We start from the raw sequence: 13,247 nt of genomic DNA, 5'->3' as shown, positions 1-13,247 counted from the left end.
GCCTGACAGAAAGAGTTTGAGAACCACTGTGTTAATCAACTGTGGAGAACTCTCAATCAACAGACAGATATTTCTGTGGAACTCTGGAAAAACACGGTTGATATGGTTAGACTCTTCCTCAAACATTTTTATGTTGCACAGATCAATCTGCAGTGAAATGTCATGAAAACTCAATTTAACAATCATGAAAAGTGTTGAAGTGATTCTGGAGAGGTCTGATTGAGTGCTTCTCTGCCCACTAATGGCCCTCTGTCTGCCCGGTATTAAATTGCTTTGAAGACCATTGTACCATAATGAGCACCGAATTGCATGTTGCGGCCAATTCAACCTTAGCCTAGCACATCCCAAAGTGCACCTATCCACCAACCTCAGTGCAGACAAGTTCTTTAGTTCTTTTAGTGCTGGGAAATTTCCAATAAAGGTAGAAAATAAAAAGACTATCTTCTGGGAGGTTTTTTTGCATAAAAGCGTCACTATCCCTGGCTTTGGCATTGCTCCTTTAGGACAACAGAGCCCAACAGTCTTCCAACACACATTTTGAAATAATTCTTAAAGACCTTACGATTTGGTGTTTCATAATCTTATCTATTCATAAGAACTTCTGAAGAAGCGTCTGGATTTTGCAGGGGAATCCCTGGATGTTGCAGTTATTGGTATTTGTTTTTTGAATAAGTCTCTTGTGTTATCTTTAAAGTTCTTGAAATCTGATAATTAAATGGCGTAATGCTAAAGGCTTACATTGGACGCTTGCACAAACAATAATCATGCAGCCATACAGTCCATACAGTTGAGGTCTGCTGGGTAATTTCTTACTGGTTGAGTAATTAAAATGTTCTGTGGTTAGAACATTCCTGTGGTGTACTAAAGTCAGAGGAGAGATGTTTTTTTCTCCACCTGATTGATCAGTACAACACCTTTCACTGGAGATCCTTTTCTCAAGCTCATGATCATGGGATGAAGTGAAGGCTGCAATCACATGATGAACCAGATACCACGTGGAACGGAAACGAACCCGTCCAATTTAAAATGTACTTAAACACGATTCCACAAATTATGGGACATACACTCCTACCTGAGTATTGTTGCTTTCCATGTCCATCCCTTTATGACCACAGTGTAATCATCTTCTGATGGCTACTTCCAGCAGGATCAGAATCAGCAGTGCAGCAGCGCTTGTAGATTAAAACAAATGGCAATGAAACGGTTGCATTGACCAATCACACTTCAAGTTGTTGACACCAGGGCCATCTAACAGGAGTACAATGATGTCAGTATTTTTGCGTCCTTTGATTGGATTGTCCGAGTTAGTAAATATTAGCGTGTGTAGCAGCAGCTACCGGTAGCTACCTGTTAGCAAACAGCATCTGCAGCATCCTTAGCTGTACAAGGTAAATTATTTGTGTTTAGATTTTAAAGCAGTTTTTTCAACCCACAATGGCTGACAGTGGTGGAGAAATTGATTTGGTGAAGCTGGTCGCAGCCAGGGAAAGCGTTTGTCTGCCTCTTTACATTCAACTACACCGGTGCCCTTGGCTCACAGCCTCCGAGGAGCAAATTGTATTGCTGGGAATATGGAGCTAATTTCCTGCCATAACTCCATAAACAAACAAACTAAACAAGTTTTACAAATGCCTTGTGATTCACTAACAAACACAGTGTGGTGTGCAAATACAAAACACCATCTACAAACTAATGCATTTAGTTTTGCAATTAAAAAATGTATCTAACAAACACATTACATTTTTTTAATAAATCATGTTTCAGAGACAAATTCAGCATATATTTTACAAGTACAAAACCTTTTCTTCTCACGTCATGCAATATTACTGTATTAGTGTCAAAAGTCACGTGACTTTTGACACTAATATTCTGCCGTGGTTGTGCTCAGGATTTTCTCACAAATGTACACATACACAATCACAAATGTACATTTTATAAAACAAAATTACATTAGCAAAACACTTTTACCAAAGAAAAAACGATTTAACATTAACAAAAACAAATTAACAAGATGCGAAACACTTTTACAAAGCTAGAGACACTTTAACATTTTCCGAAACACTTTAACATTTGCCGTAACACTTTAACAAACTAGAGAATCAAACCGGAAAGTGAATGCCCATCATACCAGAAGTGACGTGCAAGTGATTGACACAAACTTAAGTTTGTTTTGGCGGATAGACCGCCGGTACCTATGGACGGTACGAGTGTGTTTATGGTCGTTAAACATGTTTTGTCCGTTCCGTGGAAACCACCTGGGTCAAGTGAGATGGTTTTGCTCATCACGATATACTTTCTCGTGCGCAAGAGATACGTTCTCGTGCACACAAGAAAGTTACAGGTTCGCCAAGTAGGAAGTGGAGCTGTGCCTTTTACACACAGCCTTCGCTGTGTTTACCATCATTAGACAGCTAAAGAGCGACTGCAGGCTGCTTTGTTATAGCCACAGACACTTCGACACACACACACACCTCTACAAACATCGAACTGCCCGATTATTCCCCCTATTACTCGTTTTATGAAGGAGATGTCCGGTCCACAGGGCGCATGACGTGTGTGTTTGTGCTGTGCTCAGTTCCGCTCTGTGTGTGTGTTCGGTGTGTTTGTGTATGTCCGACACCGGCATTTGTTTTCAAATGACCATGAACAGTAATTTACACACATCTGGCCAACTCCATAGGTATATGTGTGTGTTCCCAAATGAAATAAATGTGTTTAACCTTAATCTCGATGTAGTGCTCAGTGCTGTCGAGTGCAGTGGAACACTGCAGTCAACTCAGCCGTCTCTCGCATTTGCTTGGTCAAATCAGCAGCTCTTCATTTTTGAGTGCGCGATTAATCGCGCCTTTACGGTAATCGACTGAGAAGCGGCACTGACGCTAGTACAAGAGTAAAATAATGCATGTTTTTGTGCTATATTTGCGATAAAAATATGTTTTACCATAAGTTCTTAATAGAACTGACACTGTTGGACTCAGTACTAGTTTGACTGTTTGAATGTCTGGGCTTTTGGCATCTTCCGCGATGTCCTATGTTCTGTTTACCCTGAAAGAAGAATCGAGTTTGGCGATCGTCATCTCAAATACGGGAAATCCACATTCTACTACTACAATAAGAGTTTTTCTAGCAAAGCAGCGCTTCACTTAGCTCATTGCAACACTCGCCTGGACTGGTCCGTGCTGGACACCGAGCTGCTCGTGATGGCTACCGGCGGGCAACAAGCCGCCTCGTGCATTAGCTGCGGGGCGCAGGGCCACACCTCCCCTTTCTGCCCATCAGTGCCTCTCTCCGGGTCTAGAGTTTTCCCCACGTCGTATTCTGGGAATAATAGACAAAGCGGTTAGGTGCAGAATAGGCAAGATGACAGGATTTGTTATGGCTTTAATGAGAATGTTTGCGTTCACCCTTATTGTACATTCCTTCATATTTGCAGTCTCTGCAAGGATGCTCATCCAAAGTCCGTCTGCCCCAGGCGCAGCCGCGTCAAATTCCCGCACCAGAAACCACGTGGTGGAAAAACATCACCCCTCTACCCCCATTAACATAACACACTTAGCAGCTGCGCTTTCTACTCACCCAGATCCCGTTTTCGTAGGCTATCTCCTGCCAGGGCTCTCCCAAGGCTTCAGGGTAGGGGTTCCTTCTTCTCCCTCCGTGACCTTCGTTGAAAAAAAAAGAAAAAAAAACTCCACGACCGTGCGTTCTTAAACGAAGGCCGCCGCTCAGACCTACGATGCTGGTTTCTTCTGCTCGCTCACTGGAACGGCATCATCTTCTTTTACGACGACCTCGTGTACTCCTCTGAATCAATGAGGTTCTTCACGGATGCTGCCCCATCCGTGGGTTTTGGGGGTTTCTTTCAAGGATAGTGTTTCGCAGGCCCATGGCCTCCCTCATTCCCAAATCATGCCTCATCCTCCGCCCTGCACGAGATCTTCCCGATCGCTATTGCCTGCCACGTGCGGGGCCACCTCTGGCTACGGAAACGCATCTCGGTGCTCCGTGACAACCAATCAGTGGTCGGGTTTATTAACAAAGCTCGCTCCCCGTGCCGCGACATCATGCCGTTCACGAGAAGTATCACGTGGTCCTCCATTACCCACAACTTCCTCATTTCAGCTCTTCACGTCCCCGGTCACCTCAACACAGTGGCTGATTCCCTCTCTCACTTTATTCCAGGGAATATTCCCTTAACTCAACGCCGGTTCAATCATTATTTAAAGCAAGCTCTCATTAAATCCGGCTTATCACCCCAATTATTCTCGGGGTATTCAATCAGGATAGGCGCAGCTACCTCTGCTGCTAATCAAGGTGTCTCATCCTCATCCCTGCAACAACTCGGACGGTGGTCCTCCCCTGCCTTCACATCCTACATTCGCCCGGACATCAGTGCCGTGCTGGCTATCCAAATGTCTCTCAAACCCTAACCTGGTATTTATGCATGTGGTGGTCTTATAGCACGTCAGCATGTATACGTGTCACTGTGTTCTGTTTAACCCTGCATGTCAGGTTGTGACCTCCGGGTCTGCGTTATGTTTAACCCTGCGAGTGCAGGTTGCGGCCAGTGGGTCTGCGTTATGTTTAACCCTGCAAGTGCAGGTTGTGGCCAGTGGGTTTGCGTTACGTTTAACATACTTCACTTCTTTTGGGGGTGACATCTGAGCGGTTTTTCCCCTCCTGAATGATCATCCTGCAAACCGGGGCCTAATTGCCAAACACCATTTCATTCAGTCGTTATAATCTGTCAATCACTATTTCATTCATATGACGTGTCCCGGTAATAAACATGTATTTCATACATAACGTCTCTCCTGATTGAAATGAAGCTTAGCGCAAGTTCAATCAGGAAGACCAATATCCTCTGCCTGTTACACATCATTTCAATACTCTCTCCTCTCTCAATAAGTGATCGGGGGCGTCACTCCCCAGCTAACCAATCACTTCCCCCCATTTTCACAAACCTATCATTGCACCCGCTAATCTCTTTAAATCTGCTCTTCCCTCTCCGTCAGCTGTCATTTCAGGTGACAACGCGCAACCCTCCTCCACCCCTTCGCCTCCTGCCTCCTCATACAGGGCCAAGCTAAAACGCTCTCCCTTCACACCGAATCGAACTACTTATCACCACCCCCAGTGTCTAGACCCTGTGGTGTTTCACCGGAGCGGTTTTTCCCCTCCTGCATGATCATCCTGCAAACCGGGGCCTAATCGCCTAACACCATTTCATTCACTCGTTATAATCTGTCGATCACTATTTCATTCATATGACGTGTCCCTTTAATAAACATGTATTTCATTCATCACGTCTCTCCTGATTGAAATCCCTGTGTCTACAGTAGTTGTATTGACAGGGAGCAGACACACTGATGAAAATGTCTATTTTGAATGTAGGTTGAATTGGATAAATGATTAAATAGTGCAAATGTATTTAGCTGTGTTCTGACACAGAGACAGTGCTTTAAAACTTGAATGCACATATAGTCACATTTTCTTTGGGGCACACAGTTCATGCAGATCATGACATTTGCATCATGTGCACCAGCTCAAAGCCCAATTCTACCCAGGGCTTTGAGGAGCAGATTTGTATTACCTAATTATGATCAGATATTACATTTCTGTATCAAATGTAAATATTTTTTCCATTCCACGGCTGTTATTAATTATGCATGCAGGCCAACAAAAAAAAGTCCATCACATACCAACAATGCAGCTTGATCCCTCAGGTGGGATGAAGTTTTGTTCTTTTTTTGTGCCTGGACCCATGTGTTTTCTTTCCTATCAAACTTGTCAATTTGTTTGCTAAGGCGCAGTTTGCGGGGCTGAACCGCCTTGCAGAATTTGCAAGTTTTGCATGCCACATTCAGTGACATGCAGCAGCTCCAGCATTGCCTCGAAGTGGAACCTGGTCCTGGCATTCTTTTGGAGATAAAGATAATAAAAGGTCATTGAAAACTGGGTTTCAAATTCAGAATGCAATCAAATACAAATATTGACTCATTTTCCTTTTGTCTAGTCCGTCACTGTAAGTCTCTCCCCTTGAAGCTACAAAAAATCGGTATCCTGTTTAGAATAGAATAAAAACACTTGCATTTTTATTTAATTTGAGTAAATTAATTTAGTATCAATGCAATAATGGCCCCTTACTTAGTTTTACTACAATTTCAAAGCAAAGCTAAAATTCAGCGGTAAAATACGTACTCGAAAGTAAGGTTACACAACTTCTACTATCTTACAAGCTTGACCATGACATTGCAGTGTAAAAGCACAATCTTGAATTTGACAAAACGATATTATACTGTTGTAATCCTATATATAATTTCAATTATAATATAATCTAGAATTATAGCAGTACTCTAATCAGGGGTGCACATAACTGGTACGCAGGTACGCATGCGCGGCACCAATCTGAAATGCTTACCGTCACTTGTGTCACAAAGCACATTTGCGTACCGACGTACTTGTGAAGCTTTTCCAGAAGGCGGTTAGATCACCGGACGACAGAGTCGGTCTCCGTGTGCGTAGACGGGCTGCTGTTAACGTCGGTCTGTACAACGTAATTGTGCCAAAACTACGCCAACCGGCTGCGGAGGGAGACTCCCCCCCTTCACTGGAGAACTGCGCTAAAAAAGCTGATCACAACGTTCACGCTCTGTGGTAATGAAGTACTCCACTAGCGTTTTGCTTTGGAAGTTTGGAATCTGTTGAAGGAAAAAATACAGTTAACACTTTTGAATGCATGACAATTTACAATGTCACATATCATTAACAAGCTATAACATTGGAGTAAATTACTAGTTAAAGCACTAATCAATCAGGGGCGGACTGGAACTCAAGGACAGCTCTGAACGTTTTGTCCTAAATAGGACCACAACAATCAGCGTGCAGTAACAGTCTGTAGATAGTTGTCATGTGTATGCAAGCATGACAGGCTCAATAGGCATTTTTCCATGATTTGTATACAGTGCCAAAAGTATTTAACTCAACATTTTCTTACATTAACTCTTTTTCCAACACAGCATTTACATAGTTAGCAGTTATTTTTTTGTGTACTTCTAAAGGTAATTAGCTCACTATCAATGTATTGCTATTTATTTCAGAGCTATTTATTTATTTCAATTTAACAGCTGAGTTGCGTAAAGTTGGCGTGACGTTGAAGTCGTGCGACCCTGCTGTAGGCCTACTCGTCTGTAGTTTGTTTATGGCATAACGTTAGCATTTTGCTTCTGGCGATTACATTATGATTAGAAAATTATAAAAGTAGGGTAGAAATGTGGATATTGACTCTGAGAGGAGGGACCCGGTTGTGATAAAATGCTAACTCACTCCCGGGTTTTTGGGACTCGTCACTGCACCACTCTATTGACCGGAGATACATCTCGGGTCAATACGGTTAGTTGTTAGCTAGCCAAGTAAAGATAATAGGAGTTTAGCTAGCTTGTGCTTTAAAACAAATATGATTACAACTGATTACCTTGCAATCAGAGTTGGGTGTAACAGGTTACAAAGTAACGCGTTACTGTAATAATATTACTTTTGTCGGTAACAGAGTAGTGTAACGCGTTTTTCGAGGGGTGAAGCAAGGTATGCCCATTATTTTGAGTTCGTCCGAAGAATAGACAGGAATGCGACGGTGAGGTGCAATCTGTGTCCAGGCCAGAAGCTGTTATCCACTGCTGTAGGGACGTGCACAGGTACGGGCTAATGTTGCCCGGGCAATGGCCCGTTTGGCTTTTTGGCTGACCTGCCCCTCTTGAGAGAGCGAGAGTTTGTTTTTAGTTTTTTCTGTTGTGGTCGAATCAACATGATAAGCCCACAATTAGTATTGTAGCGTCTCGCTGCGGCAAACACACTTTGTCTGCGCTGTAATCTGCCGGTGCGTTAAGACCACCTCAGTGTCGGATTTTGGAAACTTGATTTTGAGTTGTCTCATGGCAGTTAGGGTATAAGGGACAAACCAGGGTACTTTACTTCCTCTTGATACCGTCGGTTATTTACAAAAAAACACCTAAATATAGCCTACTTGTTGTTTTTGTGCTTCTGTCTTTCTGTGTCTTTTCATCTGTAAACTCCCTCAACGGGGCCGCTCGCTCTCTTTTCTTGATTGCCCTCTCACGGGTGAACAGTTCAATGTCCCGCTTCATTGTAGGATTCCTGCCATGTCTCTACCATTTTAGTTTGACCATCTACTAAGTTATGGAATACTAAATAAATAAGTAATTAGATACCTTACCGTTACTGCGCTCATAAAGAATGATAAGAATAAGAATAATACATCTTGAACTGGTTTAATTAATTAGTGTCTTTATGTTTCACAGACTGTTACTGTAGCTTGTTGTGGTAGGCTGGTAGCCTATTTTATTAAAGAGCATATACAAAGAAAGACTTGTGTTATGTCTTCTTTACTGCAATAGTAATTGGGGTTGCAAGTGGAGTCTCGCAGAGGCAAAACTGTGGCGCGCTTACACTGTAGGTGCGCCGCAGTCTGCTTGATCTGCCTGCAGAGAGGGGCGGGCCGGCCCTGCGAGTAAAGTAACGAGTAAAGTAACGAGTTACTTTATGTAGAGAGTAACGAAATAGTGTAATACATTAGTTTTTTAAAAAGTAATATGTAATATATTACTTTTTTTTAGTAACGACCCCATCTCTGCTTGCAATAAACATTAAAATGTTGGACGCATGCGGTGCAGCACCTTACCTGCTTGGCGAAGTCAGACAGAAAGGAAGTTGTAGCCGATGTCCGGTGCGTTCATGGTCATCATACGGCAGTGGCGAGCCGTGACTTTTATACCTAGTGTTAGAAATTAAAATCAATATTTGATGATATAAGATAGATTAAACACCAGTACTTTTATAACCGTTTTATTGTGAAAATACTTCCGGTTCGCTTACGCCTGTGGTTAAAGTTTATTTTGAAATGTTATTCCGGAAAGGATCTCCGAAATACCAACAGTAGCTTGACTTCAGGTTTTAGGAAAAGTAAGGGTTGCAGCCGTTAAAATGTATTAAATGAAAAGTCATGAACGAGATAAGGAGGATACAAGACGTGTTTAGTTATGTATTGAATGTACAATGTCAAAATCCTCTGTTATGTGCTATATCGGACATTGGTGAAAGGAGGGTGGAAGATTACGCCATTGAAGAGGAGGAGCCAATTGAAGAGGAGGAGCCAAATGAGATAGTGAGGTGACGGAGCCTTTTGGAGTCTCTTTCTGGACGGCCGCGACTGCGAGAGGAGGCTGCAGCTTTTCTCTCCTTCTCTCTGAACCATCTTCTGCTTGTAACATTACCGCGCCATTTTAATTAAAGTACCCATTTGAACCTTCTCAGAGACTCCATTGGTCTCCTTAATTTTAAAGCTTCTCTCCTGGACGCGAGAATAACGAATAAGCGAATACTAGGCCCTCTGACCCCCCCTTCCCTCGAAAAAATAAATAAAAAGAAGAGATATTACGTCACAGCGTAAACTTCAGCGGAATATCAAAATAGCGGTCCGGGGTGCAAAACGCATCAATGACAGCGACCCTCTACCACACAAAACAACACCATTTATATAAACACCTATCATGACAGGGCACCCACAGCCAAGTAACAATTACAAATGAATTAAGTTGGCACGGCGGCCCACATTGAAAATGACTTAGGCCCAGTGGCGGTTCTACGGGGTGGCACGGGGTGGCAGCTGCCACCTCAGAAAAATGCCTTGCCACCCAAGCTGCCAAAGTTGTGGCTCATCGGACATTTATGAGAGAAAACCTCTAATGTCCGAGTGCAAGTAAATGCAGCATTGTAACCCCCCCCCCCCCCCCCCCCCCCCTGGCGCAAGCTTGGAAATATGATTGGCGGCGATTATATTTGAACGGGAGGACAGCGCAAAACGAGAAGCATTTCGGATACAAGTAGACAGAAGGAATGAGGTATTTGCGGTCAGGGTATGGCTGGGGTAGGCTACAGCCAGACCAATAAATGGCTTAGCCCCACCATGAAAAATGATGTCAAAGTAAGCAAAATAAAGTCTGCCAACTCGTGCGGAGTAAATTTCACAGACAGCAATGAAGATTGATTTCAGTAGACACTTGTCTGGAAATACTGAAGACTAGAAACAGTTTTGAAAACTTTTGTCACATAGTGATCGTCTTCTCAATAGAACATCTTTGATAATGTCTTCTGGCCAATCAGAATCAGGATAACGGCGTGGTGTTGTTGCAGGAAGTCCCGACGGAGAATACTTTTGCTGTAGTACATCTCGATATACATCGTTACAACTATAAGACCCCACGGTTTGATGATTGATAGGTGTGTGGGCTGTCTTTCATTTTGACACAGAACAATAGGGGCTATCCACCCTTATCCACAATGTAAAGTCATTCACACAGCCTCTTGCCTCTCCTCTCTGTGAGGAGCAGCAGGTTCAGCTTTCAGAACAAAGTAACAAAAAACTAAAATGACATTCATTTTTTTAAATACGTCGTGTAGTAATATATATTTATTTATTTTTCTTCTTAAGAGAGCACCAGAATGTGTATTTGATGTTAGTATTTCAAAAAATCTCCTGGGGGAAAATCCCCCCAGACCCCCCTGCAGGGGTTGGGTTTTCAACTCTTTCACCTGTGTGGAATTTGCAGGATTGGCTCCAGGTCGCCCTTTTTATTTACTACAAGACAAATGTTCCTTTTAATTTCATACAGTTCAATTTGGATTGAGACAGGGAAATAATATAAACCTCACGCGTGGCGTTTCACTGTCAAGGCGAGCCTGTATGTAATTACATTGTAAATACTGACTTGAGCCCCACCACTGTATGGGTTAGCCCTACCATAGATTACCCAACACAAATACTCTGGCGCCGCAACTGTTTGCGGTCTACTATGACAGAGAAGAGCCTGTCAAGTTTGGCTGTACTCAGCATTGAATCAAAACGCACCATAGCTTTAAATCTTAATACGTTTCTGTGGCGTTTTGCTGATCAAGATGTTAATCGCCACATTCAGCTGTTATAGGCATGCCAACATGATGCTCTGCTCACGGATGAGTTGATGAGAATAATAAACTGTTAAGATGATGACCTTACATAAATACATGTTTCTTCTTTGTGGTCTGACCCCAAAAAACAGTTTGAAGTCCAGAGAAAGTCAAATAAGACGGTGTGTAAAACTTCACTGCCCAGCCAAAAAAAACAAAACACTTTGATTTAACTAGGCCAATAGGTACGGGCATTCCACCTGGATAATAACTGCAGCGATGTATGTTTTAGCTGAATACACGTTTTTTTAACCCTAACTGGTGCAGTTAGTCATTTCTTTAATGTTTGTTCTTTCTGATGTAAAGTCAAGTTTGTAACTGTTTGCAATGAAGTTGTGGGGCGCTGAACTGTTCCTTTGATTCTTTTGAATTATGATAGTAATTACTGGTCTTTCAAATTTGAAGGAGGGTGAGCAAGCATCTTGAGGAACGTTCATCATTAACTCCTCCAAAAAATATAGTTTATTTAATAATAACACTGAATATGTGAATCATAACAGTGATTGATAGCTGATAGGAATAATATGATTGTTAATATTATCATATTCATACAGACACACATCGATGAGACAGTCAATTAATTTATTTATTGCAGAAGTCTGCATATTTGGTACCCCTGCTGGTCTAAGAGTTAAACCAACTCATTCAGTTAAAATTCATTAAATGACGTGTGCCACCTTATATATTTATATTTAAGGCTTTACTGATGTGCCACAATAATGTCACCTAATGTTATTGAGTTAAAATATCAATATTGTGGCTTTCCAAGTTAACATTGATTGATATGACTGCGATTAAATCAGAATATACTTCTGCCAGGGGATGCCACCCCTGAAATTCTCCTGCCACCCTCTTGCCACCCCATGAATATTTGTCTAGATCCGCCCCTTCTTAGGCCTACCTTTGATGATCAAATCACTTAAACACAAAGTCCATCCTCCTGTCCTTTTGGATGAAGCACTTGCGGGTCATGCAGCTGATCCTTTGCCACTCCAGTTTATCATTGTAACTCAATCTTGAAAATGACTCGGTTAATAATTTCGCAACGATGTCATCACTATCACTGACATGAGCCATCATGAACGAACTTATGCTAATCATAAATCTATCGATCATAAATCTATCCATTAGATTTATGATTTGAAATAATAAAAGTAGGGTAGACATGTGGTTTTCATCCGGCTGAACAAAACGTGCATTTATCTAACAGGTTCGTTTTCCACAGACCTTATTTCGAGCTATTTTCCAAAATCCCATTGCTTTTTTGTCGAGGGAACCCGAGCGCAGCTTACTTCCGGGTTTTAGGATGCGTCACTGCACCACTTTATACACATGCATAAACTTCACAGCGGACGGAACTTGTCATGAAGTCCACGAAAATAAAGCCCACCCATTTAGAGGGAAGATATGATTGGTCAATTGTACTGTCATTTGACATTACTCTCTCGTTGAGTTGCTCTGTGAATTTACAGCAGGACCACCAATCAGCTCCTATCTTCACAGTAACTTGCAGAGAGGGCTAAAGGAGCTTCTTTCATTTAACCCTACACATTCAAACAGAAACTGAACAGGCAGATTTTAAGGATTTATTTATTTGGAAATGTTATTTTAAATACAAGTAATTAAATCAAGTTATTTAGATAAAACTAGTGAAAAATATAACTAAAATATTTTGTAAACATTTCTTTTAGAATATCTTAGGCCCTCAGAGAGGGCCTAGAGGGCCCTGACAGCTCGCTACTGTCATACTGATAGTAATCGCATAGCACGGTGTTCACTTACACGATCGCACATTGTCACGTACAGTAATTCCAAAACCACATAAATGGATTAACATCGATTTAGTCGAACAGCTGGGGCAAAAAAAAAAAATCGTTTCATCATTTGAATAGTGGTGCATTTTGCACTATTTTTTATTTATCTTTTTCTAATTGTCTTATTTTGTCTTTTGTCCTATTTATATTATGTTGCACTGTTGGAGGAGCTCGGGCTCGGGTGGTGTTTATTTTCACGGAGTTCAATTGCTACGCGATCGCACGTCACGTCCTGTAATTCCACAACCACACAAATGGATTAACATTGATTTAATACATGAATGGAGCCTTTGTTGCTGCTAAAAGAGGTGTCAACCAGCTGGGAAAACAAGAAAATTGGGGAAATCGAGTGTGACTATTCAAAAATAAATAAAAAATAGTTAATTTTGACAATAACAGTTGCTACCCAATCGC

The 13,247-nt window shown here is 41.9% G+C and overlaps 1 long non-coding RNA gene across 2 annotated transcripts; it reads right to left on the bottom strand.

Moving 5' to 3' along the window:
- Nucleotides 1–1,020: 1,020 nt before the first annotated feature.
- On the bottom strand, nt 1,021–12,307 carry LOC307015794. Of its 2 annotated transcripts, XR_013801649.1 has the most exons (4): nt 11,921–12,307; nt 8,696–8,788; nt 6,419–6,698; nt 1,021–5,916 (listed from the first exon to the last, which is right to left on the bottom strand). It is a non-coding gene; the product is annotated as an uncharacterized lncRNA (long non-coding RNA). The 2 variants fall into 2 exon arrangements; XR_013801648.1 differs by having other exon boundaries at nt 1,021–6,698.
- Between the last annotated feature and the right edge of the window lie 940 nt (nt 12,308–13,247).

Source organism: Notothenia rossii, assembly GCF_949606895.1.
Source record: "Notothenia rossii genome assembly, chromosome: 8".
Lineage (NCBI taxonomy): Eukaryota > Metazoa > Chordata > Actinopteri > Perciformes > Nototheniidae > Notothenia > Notothenia rossii.
Note: the sequence above shows the minus strand (reverse complement) of the source record. Positions and strands in the feature narration are given on the sequence as shown.